Genomic DNA, 15,783 nt, shown 5'->3' on the forward strand with positions numbered 1-15,783 from the left:
TCAGACCCCTTTAAATTTTTCACTCTTTGTTATACTGCAGCCAGTGGATTGCTGTATAATGATTGGCCAAAGCATGCACCTGACCTGCATGCTTTGGCCAATCACAGCGCGCTCTGCTGAGAGAGCCATAATTGGCCAAAGGCAGGGTGCCTTTGGCCAATCATGGCTCAGGGGGACTAAGTCCATGCCCCACAGTATATAAGACTGCTTAAATACGGGCCGCGGGTAGTGTTGTTGGCGTGAACATAGAGATAGCTTGAGTTAGATTAGGCAGGCAGGTTATTCAGTTAGTGGCAGTGTATTTGATATATATATACAATCGGCCTAGTGTATGTATATATATATATACAGTGGGGACGGAAAGTATTTAGACCCCCTTAAATTTTTCACTCTTTGTTATATTGCATCCATTTGCTAAAATCATTTAAGTTCATTTTTTTCCTCATTAATGTACACACAGCACCCCATATTGACAGAAAAACACAGAATTGTTGACATTTTAGCAGATTTATTAAAAAAGAAAAACTGAAATATCACATGGTCCTAAGTATTCAGACCCTTTGCTGTGACACTCATATATTTAACTCGGGTGCTGTCCATTTCTTCTGATCAGCCTTGAGATGGTTCTACACCTTCATTTGAGTCCAACTGTGTTTGATTATACTGATTGGACTTGATTAGGAAAGCCACACACCTGTCTATATAAGACCTTACAGCTCACAGTGCATGTCAGAGCAAATGAGAATCATGAGGTCAAAGGAACTGCCTGAAGAGCTCAGAGACAGAATTGTGGAAAGGCACAGATCTAGCCAAGGTTACAAAAAAATTTCTGCTGCACTTAAGGTTCCTAAGAGCACAGTGGCCTCCATAATTCTTAAATGGAAGACGTTTGGGATGACCAGAACCCTTCCTAGAGCTGGCCGTCCGGCGAAACTGAGCTATCGGGGGGAGAAGAGCCTTGGTGAGAGAGGGAAAGAAGAACCCAAAGATCACTGTGGCTGAGCTCCAGAGATACAGTCGGGAGATGGGAGAAAGTTGTAGAAAGTCAACCATCACTGCAGCCCTCCACCAGTCGGGGCTTTATGGCAGAGTGGCCCTACGGAAGCCTCTCCTCAGTGCAAGACACATGAAAGCCCACATGGAGTTTGATAAAAAAAACATCTGAAGGACTCCAAGATGGTGAGAAATAAGATTCTCTGGTCTGATGAGACCAAGATAGAAATTTTTGGCCTTAATTCTAAGCGGTATGTGTGGAGAAAACCAGGCACTGCTCATCACCGGTCCAATACAGTCCTAACAATGAAGCATGGTGGCGGCAGCATCATGCTGTGGGGATGTTTTTCAGCTGCAGGGACAGGACGACTGGTTGCATTCGAGGGAAAGATGAATGCGGCCAATTACAGGGATATCCTGGACGAAAACCTTCTCCAGAGTGCTCAGGACCTCAGATTGGGCCAAAGGTTTACCTTCCAACATGACAATGACCCTAACCACACAGCTAAAATAATGAAGGAGTGGCTTCACAACAACTCCATGACTGTTCTCGAATGGCCGAGCCAGAGCCCTGACTTAAACCCAATTGAGCATCTCTGGCAGGGCTGGACTGGGACAAAAATTTGGCCCTGGACTTCCTCATGACTGGCCCACTTTAATTTTGAGTGTCCCCAACAGCATCCCCCTTACATCAGAGTGTCCCCAACAGCGCCCTCCTTACATCAGAGTCCCCAACAGAATCCCCTTTACATCAGAGTGTCCCCAACAGCATCCCCCTTACATCAGAGTGTCCCCAACAGCGTACCCCTTACATCAGAGTGTCCCAATCAGCAGCTCCCTTCACAGAGAGTCCCTACCAGCAGCTCACTTCACATAGCAGTCCCCACTAGCAGCTCCCTTCACATCAGAGTCCCCTCCAGCAGCTCCCTTCACATCAGAGTCCCCACCAGCAGCTCCCTTCACATCAGAGTCCCCACCAGCAGCTCACTTCACATCAGAGTCCCAACCAGCAGCTCCCTTCACATCAGAGTCCCCACCAGCAGCTCCCTTCACCTCACAGTCCCCACCAGCAGCTCCCTTCACATCACAGTCCCCACCAGCAGCTCCCTTCACATCACAGTCCCCACCAGCAGCCCACTTTACATCACAGTCCCCACCAGCAGCCCACTTTACATCAGAGTCCCCACCAGCAGCCCACTTCACATAGCAGTCCCCACCAGCAGCTCACTTCACATCACAGTCCCCACCAGCAGCTCCCTTCACATCACAGTCCCCACCAGCAGCTCCCTTCACATCACAGTCCCCACCAGCAGCTCCCTTCACATCACAGTCCCCACCAGCAGCTCCCTTCACATCACAGTCCCCACCAGCAGCTCCCTTCACATCACAGTCCCCACCAGCAGCTCCCTTCACATCACAGTCCCCACCAGTAGCTCCCTTCACATCACAGTCCCCACCAGCAGCTCCCTTCACATCAGAGTCCCCACCAGCAGCTCCCTTCACATCACAGTCCCCACCAGCAGCTCCCTTCACATCACAGTCCCCACCAGCAGCTCATTTCACATCACAGTCCCCACCAGCAGCTCCCTTCACATCACAGTCCCCACCAGCAGCTCACTTCACATCACAGTCCCCACCAGCAGCTCCCTTCACATCACAGTCCCCACCAGCAGCTCCCTTCACATCACAGTCCTCACCAGCAGCTCCCTTCACATCACAGTCCCCACCAGCAGCTCACGTCACATCACAGTCCCCACCAGCAGCCCACTTTACATCAGAGTCCTCACCAGCAGCCCACTTTACATCAGAGTCCCCATCAGAGAGCCCCCATCAGCAGCCCTTCACATCAGTGTCCTCCCTCTCCTCCCCCTCCCACATGTACTCACCGTTTTGAAGGCAGCATTGTTCTTCTCTCCAGTCATGTGATAACAAGTGATAGGGGAGAGAGGAAGGAAAGTCTGCCGTTGGTCTATCTCCCCCTGCAGGCTGGAGGGAGCGTAACGCCTAATGGAAGGAAGCTTCTCCTCCTGACAGGAGTGAAATTGCAATCACTCACTTTCAGACAGGAGCAGCTCCAGGACCGCACCTGACTGGCCCACTGAGCCATCAGCCCACCGGGAATCTCCCGGTAGTCCCTATGGCCAGTACAGGCTTGATCTCTGGAGAGACCTAAAAATGGCTGTCCACCAACGTTTACCATCCAACCTGACAGAACTGGAGAGTATCTGCAAGGAGGAATGGCAGAGGATCCCCAAATCCAGTTGTGAAAAACTTGTTGCATCTTTTCAAAAAAGAATCATGGTTGTATTAGATCAAAAGGGATCTTCTACTAAATACTGAGCAAAGAGTGTGAATACTTAAGACCATGTGATATTTTAGTTTTTCTTTTTTAATAAATCTGCAAAAATGTCAACAATTCTGTGTTTTTCTGTCAATATGGGGTGCTGTGTGTACATTAATGAGGAAAAAAAATGAACTTAAATGATTTTAGCAAATGGCTGCAATATAACAAAGAGTGAAAAATTTAAGGGGGTCTAAATACTTTCCGTCCCCACTGTGTATATATATACGCACACACACACACATACACTAGGCTGATTGTATATATATATCAAATACACTGCCACTAACTGAATAACCTGCCTGCTTAATCTAACTCAAGCTATCTCTATGTTCGCGCCAACAACACTACACGTGGCCCGTATTTAAGCAGTCTTATATACTGTGGGGCATGGACTTAGTCCCCCTGAGCCATGATTGGCCAAAGGCACCCTGCCTTTGGCCAATTATGGCGCTCTCAGCAGAGCGTGCTGTGATTGGCCAAAGCATGCAGGTCAGGTGCATGCTTTGGCCAATCATCATACAGCAATCCACTGCGAACTCATAGTGCATTATTGGGCCTTCTGCAGCGCTCAAATTTCCCACGAAGGCCCCATAATGTTCGCTGTTCTGCAAATGGGCGAACACCCAATGTTTGCGTCGAACTTAAGTTTGACGCGAACATCGAGCTCATCCCTATGGTACACATGTGAAATACATTCAATCCAACAATCATATATAATGATAAACCCTGTGTCATTGCATAAAATAATTCATCTATCATACAAAATGATTTGTTTCTATGAAACAAACAATTAAAGTGCAAAAGAAAAAATGGTGCGCTGACACAGTGAACAAAAAGTGCTTAGTGCAAGAAAATATTATTCATTAGAAAAGTGCATGCATCAAAAATTCATATGTGTTCAAAATATTTTCAGTCCACTTTGCAATCCCAGGAAAAATCCAAGATTATTATCATCAGTTTCTTGGATTTTTCCTGGGATTGCAAAATGGACTTCAGATATTTTGAACAGAAATGAGTTTTTGATGCATGCACTAATGAATAATATTTTCTTGCACTTAGCACTTTTTGTTCACTGTGTCAGCACACAGTTTTTTCTTTTGCACTTTTTTTTTAACAGTATTTGCACTTTAATTGTTTGTTTCATAGAAACAAATATTTTTTGTATGATAGATGAATTATTTAATGCAATGACACAGAGTTTATCATTATACATGATTGTTGGATTGAATGCATTTTACGTGTGTACAGTAAGGGATTAGGTTAATAACGGTGGGTTCCTATTGCCAGATTGTGGGATTATACATTTGTGCTGCTTGCTTCCTTTTTTCCTTGCAATTAACTGGTGATCATAGGCATGTGCAGGGGGTGTGCCAGGTGTGCCTGGGCACATCCTAATTACCCCAATCGCATTAGCATTATCGCTCTGTGTGCAGGCAGGGAGATGGGAAATATCTCCCTCTGACCAGTTCTGCCATTCATAAAGTGCTATTGTACTTCTTTTTCACTGTACTAGCTCTACCATAAGAGTGTCTGTATGTATATGTAATATATATCACACTCACATATGTGTGTTTGATCTTTGGGGTGCACACCCTAATACAATAAGTTACACACACCTATGCTGGTGATTCACCGGTACTTAGTTGGCAGCAATCTTATTTAATCCCTCAATCTTCCATTAATATCCTTGGCACTAGTTTTTCTTGTTGTTTGTCCAAGTGTCTGGTTTTATCGGGTCTATTCACTAATAAGTGAAGAGGTGAATGGTCAGAATAATTGCAAAATCTAAGCCAAAGTGGCTGAAGTAGAAACAAAAAACAGCTCTCATTGAAATATTTTAGCTTTTTTTGGCCTATATTTTACCATTTCCCTAAAAAATGTACTTCAGTTCACTGAATAGTGCATTAAGACAAAACTGATCTTTATAAAAACATTTATTAAAATATTTGAATAAAATCAATACATAACACTGGATTACATCTTAGTTAATTTTTTTTTTATTAGACTGAACATTTAACAAAACATAAAAAAGAACATTTATAATATGAAAAAAAACATTCTCAAAAACAATAAAAATGATACAAAAACACACACACACACACAAAACAAAAAATTAAACAGTGATAAAGTGCACTAATTCAAGAAGCTAAACAGCAAAAAGACAAATATCCCTAATTAAAAAAAAACAAACAATTATATGCAATAATATGTGAAACAGTGATTAGAGTGCTCGAATCAAAAGCAGGTATTCATCTGATTTTACATAAAAAAACAATAAAATAAGTCCCAAATAATAAAGTGCATGTGCATCAAAACGTGATGATATGTGAAGATCACGTGCTCAAAAAACAGTTCTTGAAAGTTGTGAACCCAATTGTTCCCACCATCCAGGTGTGCCCTAGCAGCTCACCTTAAACAAAGACCACAACAGGTCTAGTGGCACACTGCTCTACTGACACCGTCTACTACCCCCACTCCCAATCATGGTGAAAAACAAAAAAACATTTTTTTTAAATAATTAAAAAAATAACATTGTAAAAAAAAATAATAATAACAATAAAGAATTACTGACACCGTCCACTGCCCTACTGACACCATCCTGCACATACTACATACCGCTGTGTACACACCACACTCCTCACATGCACATTATACCCACCTACATAAACTCCGCACTCCTCTCCTGCACATACTACCCACCGGCATACACTCCGCACTGTACAGTCCCTATTTAACATTACTACATTCTTCACTATGTAAGTCATCTCAGACTCTATAAAACCACACCCCATTTAAGCCACTCTCAATATGTAGCACAGTTTAAGCCACGCCCACCTCCCTGAAATTAGTTTTTGCAGGTTGAGATGTCTGCAATTAAAGAAAATCCTTACAGACAGCAGGGAGCAATGATAAAAATTCAGCCACAGTGACTCCTGTGGGGGGATGACTAGTATACAACATAACTGAACCAGAACTTGCAGCAGACTTGCAGAATGTTTGCAAAGAAAGTTGATCTGGAGTCATGCAATGCGGACTTGCAGCAATTGTACAACAGACTTGTGAAGCTTGGCAAGTCTAGCAAGAGCTTAGCAAGTCATTTTCAAACTTGCAGCACAATTCCTTGCTATCTGGGCTATACCGAAGCCTATTAGGGCCTCTGGTTCTAATCGGTGCTTCAAAAAAAAAAAAAGCCCCTCCACAATCCATGTTTACTGAAAGGGGTCCAGATGCATGGATAGGGGAGGCGGAGATGGACGGGGGGGCAGTGCCCGTGCGCCCCTAATGGACGGACCGCCCTTCCTGGTGGGCACTAGGACTTTGGTATACAAACAAGGGGCCTGCAGTCCCTGCCTGTGAAGGGCATTTGATGCCTATCCAACAGTGCCAGCTGGTCCTGGGAGTTGTAGATCTTCAAGAAAGAGTTGTGCTGGAGTAAGCTGAGAAGTGTTAATTGCTGTACAGAGGAAGTTTGTCCCTGATCTTCTACGGTCAAGTGGGTATCCCATATTACCTTTCTCCCTATCCAAGTTAAACCCCCTAATAAAAATACAAAACAAAGCACTGGACTGTTTCTTGCCTCAAGTGTGCTATGAAACTGCGGTGTGCCAGGCTGTGCAGGGTGGGGGATCCCTTTCACCAGCAGCTCCGGCGGGGTAACACTACACATCTTTACTCACCTCTATGCTGCAGCATCAGTCCCCTATCAGCTCTAAGCCTGAAAACTCAGCAATCACATGACGGCTGATTGCTTAGTTCTCAGTTTTCTTGGAGCAGAGCAGTGACTGTCACTGCTCTCTGCTCTGCCCCTCCAGCTCAGTCATGCGCTGAGACCCAGAGCCTGCTGTCAATTAGGCAGCTGGGTGGATTCTGATAATATTGTTGGGTCCCTTCCAGAGCAGTGGCGGCTGGTGCTCAATATTTGGAGGGGGGGGCAGAAAACAAACCTGCCAACCTCACTCGCACTGATGACACTTCCGCGGGAGACAGGCGGGAAGGCAGGGGTTTAGAGGCCTTACTGTGAGGAGGAAGATGACACGGAAGAAGATGACACGGAGGGCTGCTGTTTTTCGCTCCAGGGGGATCCGGGACGGGGCTTCTCCTCCCGGCCGAACAGGAAGTGGGTCCTGATTGGCTGGGAGAAGAATCAGGAAGATAATAGTGAATATTAATTTGCTATTGTCACACAACTGGGTGGGCTCAGGGCGCAGTGCTCTGCGCCCTGAGCCCACCCTATTTTTAAGCCAATTAGAGCCTCAGACTCTAATTACATAGTTGCCAACAGTCCCGATTTTCCCGGGACAATCCCGATTTTGGGACCCTCGTCCCGATTGGAGAGTGTCCCGAATCGGGATTTTCCATAAGGAAAATCGGGAATGTTGTTTTTTTTTTTGTTTTTTTGGAGCAGCGGGCTCCAGCAAAATGGCGGCCGGCGCCGCCGCTCTATCTGCCTCTAGTGTTGAGTGGAGAGGGGAAGGGGGCTCGATCCGTGCAGCCAATGAAGCGGCTTCTTTGGCTGCACAGCCCCTCCCCTCTCCACTGAAGCGAGCAGAAGACACGGCGCCGGCGCCGTGTCTTCCTGAAAGTTCCCCAGCCCCGTACTGCGCAAACGCTGCGCCTGCGCAGTACAGGGGGTCCGCCATTGCCGAGGGGAACTTTCTCGGCAGAACACCGGCCGCTCCTCCACTGAGCGGGGGCCGGGCTGCAATGAGGGGGGGGCTGCACTAACTGAGGGGGGGCTGTACTGAGGGGGGGCTGCAATAACTGAGGGGGGGCTGCACTGAGGGGGGGGAGGCTGCACTAACTGAGGGGGGCTGCACTAACTGAGGGGGGGCTGCACTAACTGAGGGGGGGCTGCACTGAGGGGGAGGCTGCACTAACTGAGGGAAGGCTGCACTGAGGGGGGCTGCACTAACTGAGGGGGGGCTGCACTAACTGAGGGGGGGCTGCACTAACTGGGGGGGATGCACTGAGGGGGGGAGGCTGCACTAACTGAGGGGGGCTGCACTGAAGGGGGGCTGCACTGAGGGGGGGCTGCATTAACTGAGGGGGGGGCTGCATTAACTGAGGGGGGGCTGCACTAACTGAGGGGGGCTGCACTGAGGGGGGGGCTGCACTAACTGAGGGGGGCTGCACTGAGGGGGGGCTGCACTGAGGGGGGGGAGGCTGCACTAACTGAGGGGGGGGCTGCACTGGCGGGGGCACCTGATGCAAGGACAGACTCTGGCGGGGGGCACCTGATGCAAGGACAGACTCTGGTGGGGGCACCTGATGCAAGGACAGACTCTGGCGGGGGCACCTGATGCAAGGACAGACTCTGCCGGGGGCACCTGATGCAAGGACAGACTATGCTGGTGGCAGGCGACGTGGCTAGTGACACGCTCAGGGATCCCACTGATTCGGCATTATGGTGAGTTGAATGATTTAATTTTATATTACTATGTAATAATAGAAATAATGCGCTTCAATCATCCTGACACCATAACAACCATGGTGCCGGGATGATTGAAGCGTTAACACCAGGTGTTTGGAGTATCTTTATCTGCTGATTGTTAAACTTTCTAGAATACACATATTTCTATTGTTGTGTAGGATCTGGGGCTGCTGTCCCGTCATTCCTCTCTCCCCCTCTCCCTTTCCCTCTCCCCCTTTCCCTCTCCCTCTCCATCCCTCATTCATCTCAGACTCTAACCACACCCTCTTGAGCCACGCCAATTTAAGCCACGCCCACTTTCATGCAAGCCACACCCACTTTTCATGCACGCCACGCCCACTTTTGTGCAAGCCACGCCCACTTTCCACGTAAGCCACGCCCATTTTTCGCCGCGGCGCGCAAAGCGCAACGCAACTATTATTTTTTACTAGACCACACCTACAAACGAATGCCCCGCCTCCTAATTATTGATCGGCTCCACCTACAGCCAAAAAAGTGTCCCACATATTTTTTTTTCAATGTTGGCAACTATGTAATTATGTGCTTCATAAAAAAAAGAAAAACCCATTGAAATCCATGCGTCCGGCGCCCTGCATGTAGATTAGGGGCCAGGCGCATTGGATTAGGGAGGGGTGGCGCCCCTGCCCCCCTTATTAACGGGCCGCCACTGTTCCAGATTGCAGCTCTGTAATGGCAGCAAGCTATAGCCCACTAAAAGCTGCCTCTGGGTCACAAGGGAAGAACATTCAGTGCATTCCTGTGTCCCACAAGAGAAGTATCACCAAAAAAGCTTTGGCCATACTTCTATTTTAAGCTGGAGTTTGGTTTTAAGGGTGCCTGCAGTAATGTGAACCTGTAAAGTACAGGTTTATCATAACTTTTTACATCAGGCAAACTCTTCCATCCATTGCTCAAAACAAAACAAAAAAAGAAGCCTTTGGGGTAAATAAAGATGAAGAACTGAGGTCTATTTGAAGAGTAGGATGTTGTTTTAAAATGTTGTGGAAATACACAAATCACACTGTCATGTACTTTCCTGTTTTTGTTGTAGTTGTCATTTTAATGTGTTGCTGTGCTGGAAGTACTGAGCGCAGCACAAAAAAAAAAAAAAAGAACTACAGTGATTCCTTAAACAGTTGTAAGAATATTTTTTTTTCCATGTAACATGAGTCGTGAGGTAATCTTCATTTTTTTTTTTCGTACAACACGAACATGCTGCGTGTTTCATGTAGACTTTATTCCCTTGGCAGTCTGCCCAATGATTTCCTTAGTACAGATCTCCTAGCAACCAGTCCCTAGTCATTTGAATTTTTATGTATCACTATGTCTCAGGTGATGTCATGGTTTCCATGACAACTATCAGCTGGAATAACTTTGACATTTTTTGCCACTAAGCAAAAAAAAAAAAAAAAAAAATTAGCATGACCAGATATTTTTCTGGAAAGGATGAACATTAAATATTCCACTCACACATAACAATGGACTGTCTGCTTTTTGTGTTGATAGAGTGCTTCCAGTCCAGTTGCAGTGCTTCATATTCCTTTGGTATCTTGTCAAGTATAGGTTTGTAGCATTATGCATGAGCTGCTTGTAAACTATAATAATTCACACTAAATAATTTAGCACCTTTGTCTAATATATATTATTTTACTTATCAGGCAAAAAGTACATTTTACTGTTTAAAACCTTTACTTTTGTGTTAGAGGTGTACATTTTTGAACGGACACTTTTATTTTGAAAGACACTTTATTCAAAAGTGATCTACTTATAATGTTGGGTGTAATCAGCATAATATGAACAATTTTCCTAATGTACAGTATCTCACAAAAGTGAGTACACCCCTCACATTTTTGTAAATATTTTATTATATCTTTTCATGTGACAACACTGAAGAAATGACACTTTGCTACAATGTAAAGTAGTGAGTGTACAGCTTGTATAAATAAATTTGCTGTCCCCTCAAAATAACTCAACACACAGCCATTAATGTCTAAACCGCTGGCAACAAAAGTGAGTTCACCCCTAAGTGAAAATGTCCAAATTGGGCCCAAAGTATCAATATTTTGTGTGGCCACCATTATTTTCCAGCACTGCCTTAACCCTCTTGGGCATGGAGTTCACCAGAGCTTCACAGGTTGCCACTGGAGTCCTCTTCCACTCCTCTATGATGACAGCACAGAGTTGGTGGATGTTAGAGACCTTGCGCTCCTTCACCTTCCGTTTGAGGATGCCCCACAGATGCTCAATAGGGTTTAGGTCTGGAGACATGCTTGACAAGTCCATTACCTTTACCCTCAGCTTCTTTAGCAAGGCAGTGGTTGTCTTGGAGATGTGCTTGGGGTTGTTATCATGTTGGAATACTGCCCTGTGACCCAGTCTCCAAAGGGAAAGAGATCATGCTTTGCTTCAGTATGTCACAGTACATGTTGGTATTCATGGTTCCCTCAATGAACTGTAGCTCCCCAGTGCCAGCAGCACTCATGCAGCCCCAGGACATGACACTCCTACTACCATGCTTGACCGTAGGCAAGACACACTTGTCTTTATACTCCTCACCTGGTTGCGGGCCACACAAGCTTGACACCATCTGAACCAAATACGTTTATCTTGGTCTCATCAGACCACAGGACATGGTTCCAAAAATCCATGTCTTTAGTCTGCTTGTCTTCAGCAAACTGCGGACTTTCTTGTGTATCATCTTTAGAAGAGGCTTCCTTCTGGGACGATAACCATGCAGACCAATTTGATGCAGTGTGCGGCGTATGGTCTGAGCACTGACAGGCTGACCCCCCACCCCTTCAACCTCTGCAGCAATGCTGGCAGCACTAATACGTCTATTTCCCAAAGACAACCTCTGAATATGATGCTGAGCATGTTCACTCAACTTCTTTGGTCAACCATGACGAGGCCTGTTCTGAGTGGAAACTGTCCTGTTAAACCGCTGTATGGTCTTGGCCACTGTGCTGCATCTCAGTTTCAGGGTCTTGGCAATCTTCTTATAGCCTAGGCCATCTTTATGTAGAGCAACAATTCTTTTTTTCAAATCTTCAGAGAGTTCTTTGCCATGGGGTGCCATGTTGAACTTCCAGTGACCAGTATGAGAGAGTGAGAGCGATAACACCAAATTTAAAACACCTGCTCCCCATTCACGGGCACAGTGTCCTGTTGTTAGGGCCAATTCACACCAGAACGCGATGCCAGAAAGGCATGTTTCCTGCACTGTGTTCAAAAAGTACTGCCTTTGTGATCTACTGTGGGTGATGATACATTGTTAACCCCAAATGTAGATTGCAAATGCAGTGGACATAAAAAAAAGTATTACAAGACAGTGCAGGGTTTTGGAGTGCATTTTGCTCAAAATGCAGGGTTCAAGAGAGTGTGTTACGCTCAGAATGCAGAGTTCAGGAATGTGTTGCACTAAGAATGCAGGGTTCAGGAGTAGGTTACTCTCAAAATGCTGGGATCAAGAGTGCGTTACGCTCAGAATGCAGGGATCAGGAGTGCGCTGTGCTCAGAATGCAAGGATCAGGAGTCCGCTGCTCTCTGAATGCAGGGTTCAGGAGTGCGTTGTGCTCAGAATGCAGGGATCAGGAGTGCGTTACGCTCAGAGTGCAGGGATCAGGAATGGGTTACGCTCAGAATTCAGGGATCAGGAGTGCGTTATGCTCGGAATGCAGGGATCAGGAGTGCGCTCCACTCAGAATGCAGGGATCAGGAGTGTGTTGTACTTAGAATGCAGAGATCAGGACTGTGTTGCGCTAAGAATGCAGGGTTCACCAGTGCTTTATGCTCAGAATGTAGGGCTCAGGAGTAAGTTACGTTCAAAATGCAGGGATCAAGAGTGCGTTACGCTCAGAATGCAGGGATCAGGAGTGCGCTGTGCTCGGAATGCAGGGATCAGGAGTGCACTACGCTCAGAATGCAGGGTTCAGGAGTGCGTTGCGCTCAGAATGCAGGGATCAGGAGTGCGTTGCGCTCAGAATGCAGGGATCAGGACTGCGTTACGCTCAGAATTCAGTGATCAGGAGTGCGTTATGCTCAGAATTCAGGGATCAGGAGTGCGTTATGCTCAGAATGCAGGGATCAGGACTGCGCTGTGCTCAGAATGCAGGGATCAGGAGTGCGCTGCGTTCAGAATGCAGGGTTCAGAAGTGCGCTGCGCTCAGAATGCAGGGTTCAGGAGTGCATTACGCTTAGAATGCAGGGATCAGGAGTGCGTTATGCTCAGAATACAGGGATTGGGGGTGATGTGAAGGGTGGTAGAGGACACTGCTTTGGGGGTGGCCCTGCCCATAACAGTGTCCACAGCCCCTTCAGATCACCCCCCACACACATGAGGCCGGCAACACAGTTCTGTACAGGGGCAGGAGCAGGAGCTAGCCAAGTGACTTTTCATATTAACAAGCTGGTGATTGATTGCTTAAGACCTAGCAACCAACAACCTGCAGGTTAACAAGAAAAGTACATTTGGCCAGCTCCTTCTCCACCCTCCGTCCTGAGCTATGCTGCCTCTCACTCTCCGCTGTTCACTGAAGACAGTGGCGGAGGAGGCTAAAGAGGAGGGAGAGAGAAGGACCAAAGGCACAGCGGAGGAGGCTGAGGGCAGAGAGAGGACTGGCAGTTATTGAAGAAGGCAAGGGTCGGCGGGCAGACCTGTTCCTGGTCTACTTGTCACCTATGCGCAGTCGACAGGTAGCCTGCTATTGACCGATTGCCGACCTGGTCTAGGGGTTGTCTTTTTTTTTTCCAATAATTTTTATTGAAGAAGTTTAAACAAACAATAAGGTACAAATTTGTACAAGTGAATATTAAGCAACAGTGTTATATTGAGAAAAATAACAAAACCATCTAATTCTGATCATACCACAACTAAGCCATATTAAAGTGGCAGTCCTCAACCAACTTTGCCCTGAGGGGTAGAATAAAGGTGTACAGAAAACACAGGGAGAAGAGGTTGGGGTCGTCCATATAAGGTAGGTATTACAGAGGTTATAATTGTACATGCTGTAATGCAGAACTACTATGCATGTACTGTTTTTGAGAAAACAAAAAAAAAACTATAAAAATAGATTCTGTAAAACTAAACAAAATTTCCAGTACCAGGTAGAGGAACACCATGCTTCTATACTTAGCTAGGCTAGAGGAGGACCTGAAGCCTACACCAAAGTGTCCATAAGGAGTTAAAACGAAAGCTAGACGAAAGAAAAGAAAGGAAAAGGAAGAAGAGAAAAGAAAAGATATACAGCTAAACACCACGTCCCAGACTGCCGACCGACACCCCACCCATCAAAGAGATTGGAGGTATCTAATCCATGGGTTCCAAACCTTTTCAAAGCAAAGTTGTTTGTCCTAGAGGATACTAGCCAATTTTTCCTTAATCATGACCCAAGAGATTTTATTTTTTACCCCTAAAAAAATAATACTTGAAACACCAAACCTCAACCCATTGTTTTAACCTAGCAGAAAATAGAAAAATATGATTAAACACCACACATGCATGTATGGTGTATTTCACCAAATATATAAAATGCAAAAGTGATGCATTTTGGGAAATACACTGTACCCACATGTGCAGCTTGTATGGTGGAGTTTTTTTTATGCATTTATGCATCACTTTTGCATTTTATATTTTTGGTGAAATACACCATTATTTGGCCAGTGTTTGCCTAGAGCAGGGATCAACAAAGTATGGGCCTCCAGCTGTTGCGGAACTACACGTCCCATGAGGCATTGTAAAACTCTGACATTCATATACATGACTAGGCATGATGGGGATTATAGTTTCTGAACAACTGGAGGGCCATAGTTTGGAGACCCCTGGCCTAGAGGCAATGCAGTGCCAACATCAGCTACCTGCTAACCACTTCAGCTATGATACCAGCATGAACTGGCACTTAGCAGGCAGAAGAAAATGGAGGAGGGAAATCCTACAGGCAGGCAGCCAAAAGAATTAATAGGCTGCACACCATTCATTGAATCAGGGTTGTTCAAATAAATAAATGGCAGGCAAACCTAAAAGAAGAGGTAGAAGTGCAGAAGTGCATGTAACCGACACACACTGTCTACCATGTGGGTCTTAAACACGTCGGGGTATGAAAATATTGGTGTGGAGTAGAGTAGTGTAAAGCAGGGGCATACCTAGAGCATTTGGCACCCGGGGCGGATCCAATATCTGGTACCCCCCCACGTTAAAATGTAAAAACACCCCACTGTGGCCCTTGTATACCTCTACATCCTTCAATACCTCTTTGTTGCTACTGTGTACCCCCTCTCCACAACTGCACCCCTGGACCCCTTTACATTACACAGCCCCCTGCACCTCTGGACCCCTTTACATTACACAGCACCCTGCACCTCTGGACCCCTTTACATTACACAGCACCCTGCACCTCTGGACCCCTTTACATTACACAGCACCCTGCACCTCTGGACCCTGTTACATTACACAGCACCCTGCACCTCAGACACCCCCTCTTCAGTGCAGACACCCCCCCTTCAGTGCAAACCCCCCCTCAGTGCAAACCCCCTCAGTGCAGACACCCCCCTCAGTGCAAACCCCCTCTCAGTGCAGACACCCCCTTCAGTGCAGACCCCCCTCAGTGCAAACCCTCCCCTCAGTGCAGACCCCCCCTCAGTGCAGACACTCCTTCAGTACAGACCCCCCCCGAAGTGCAGAACACCAGTGACCACCAGGGACCACTCAGACAGAGCGCGGCCACGAGAGGAGGGGATGGTGCAGTGCTGTCACCCCACACCCCCCCTTTGTATCGCCACTGTAGCTGCCTCTCCCTGCTGCTCTTATCTGCCGCTGCCTAAAGCCACCCTGTGCCGCTGTCATCACATCAGTCAAGGGGGGGCGCCGGCCTGACACCCCCCAGTGTGTGCCACCCAGGGCGGCCCGCCCCCCACTTGGTATGCCACTGGTGTAAAGTCACAAGTGATTACCTAGTGTAACGGAAGTTTTACAGCAGCGACAACTGTCGATAGTGTGTACCTGTTATAGGTGGAACGCCTT

The sequence above is a fragment of the Aquarana catesbeiana genome, linkage group LG05 (assembly GCF_042186555.1).
Source record: "Aquarana catesbeiana isolate 2022-GZ linkage group LG05, ASM4218655v1, whole genome shotgun sequence".
Taxonomy (NCBI): domain Eukaryota; kingdom Metazoa; phylum Chordata; class Amphibia; order Anura; family Ranidae; genus Aquarana; species Aquarana catesbeiana.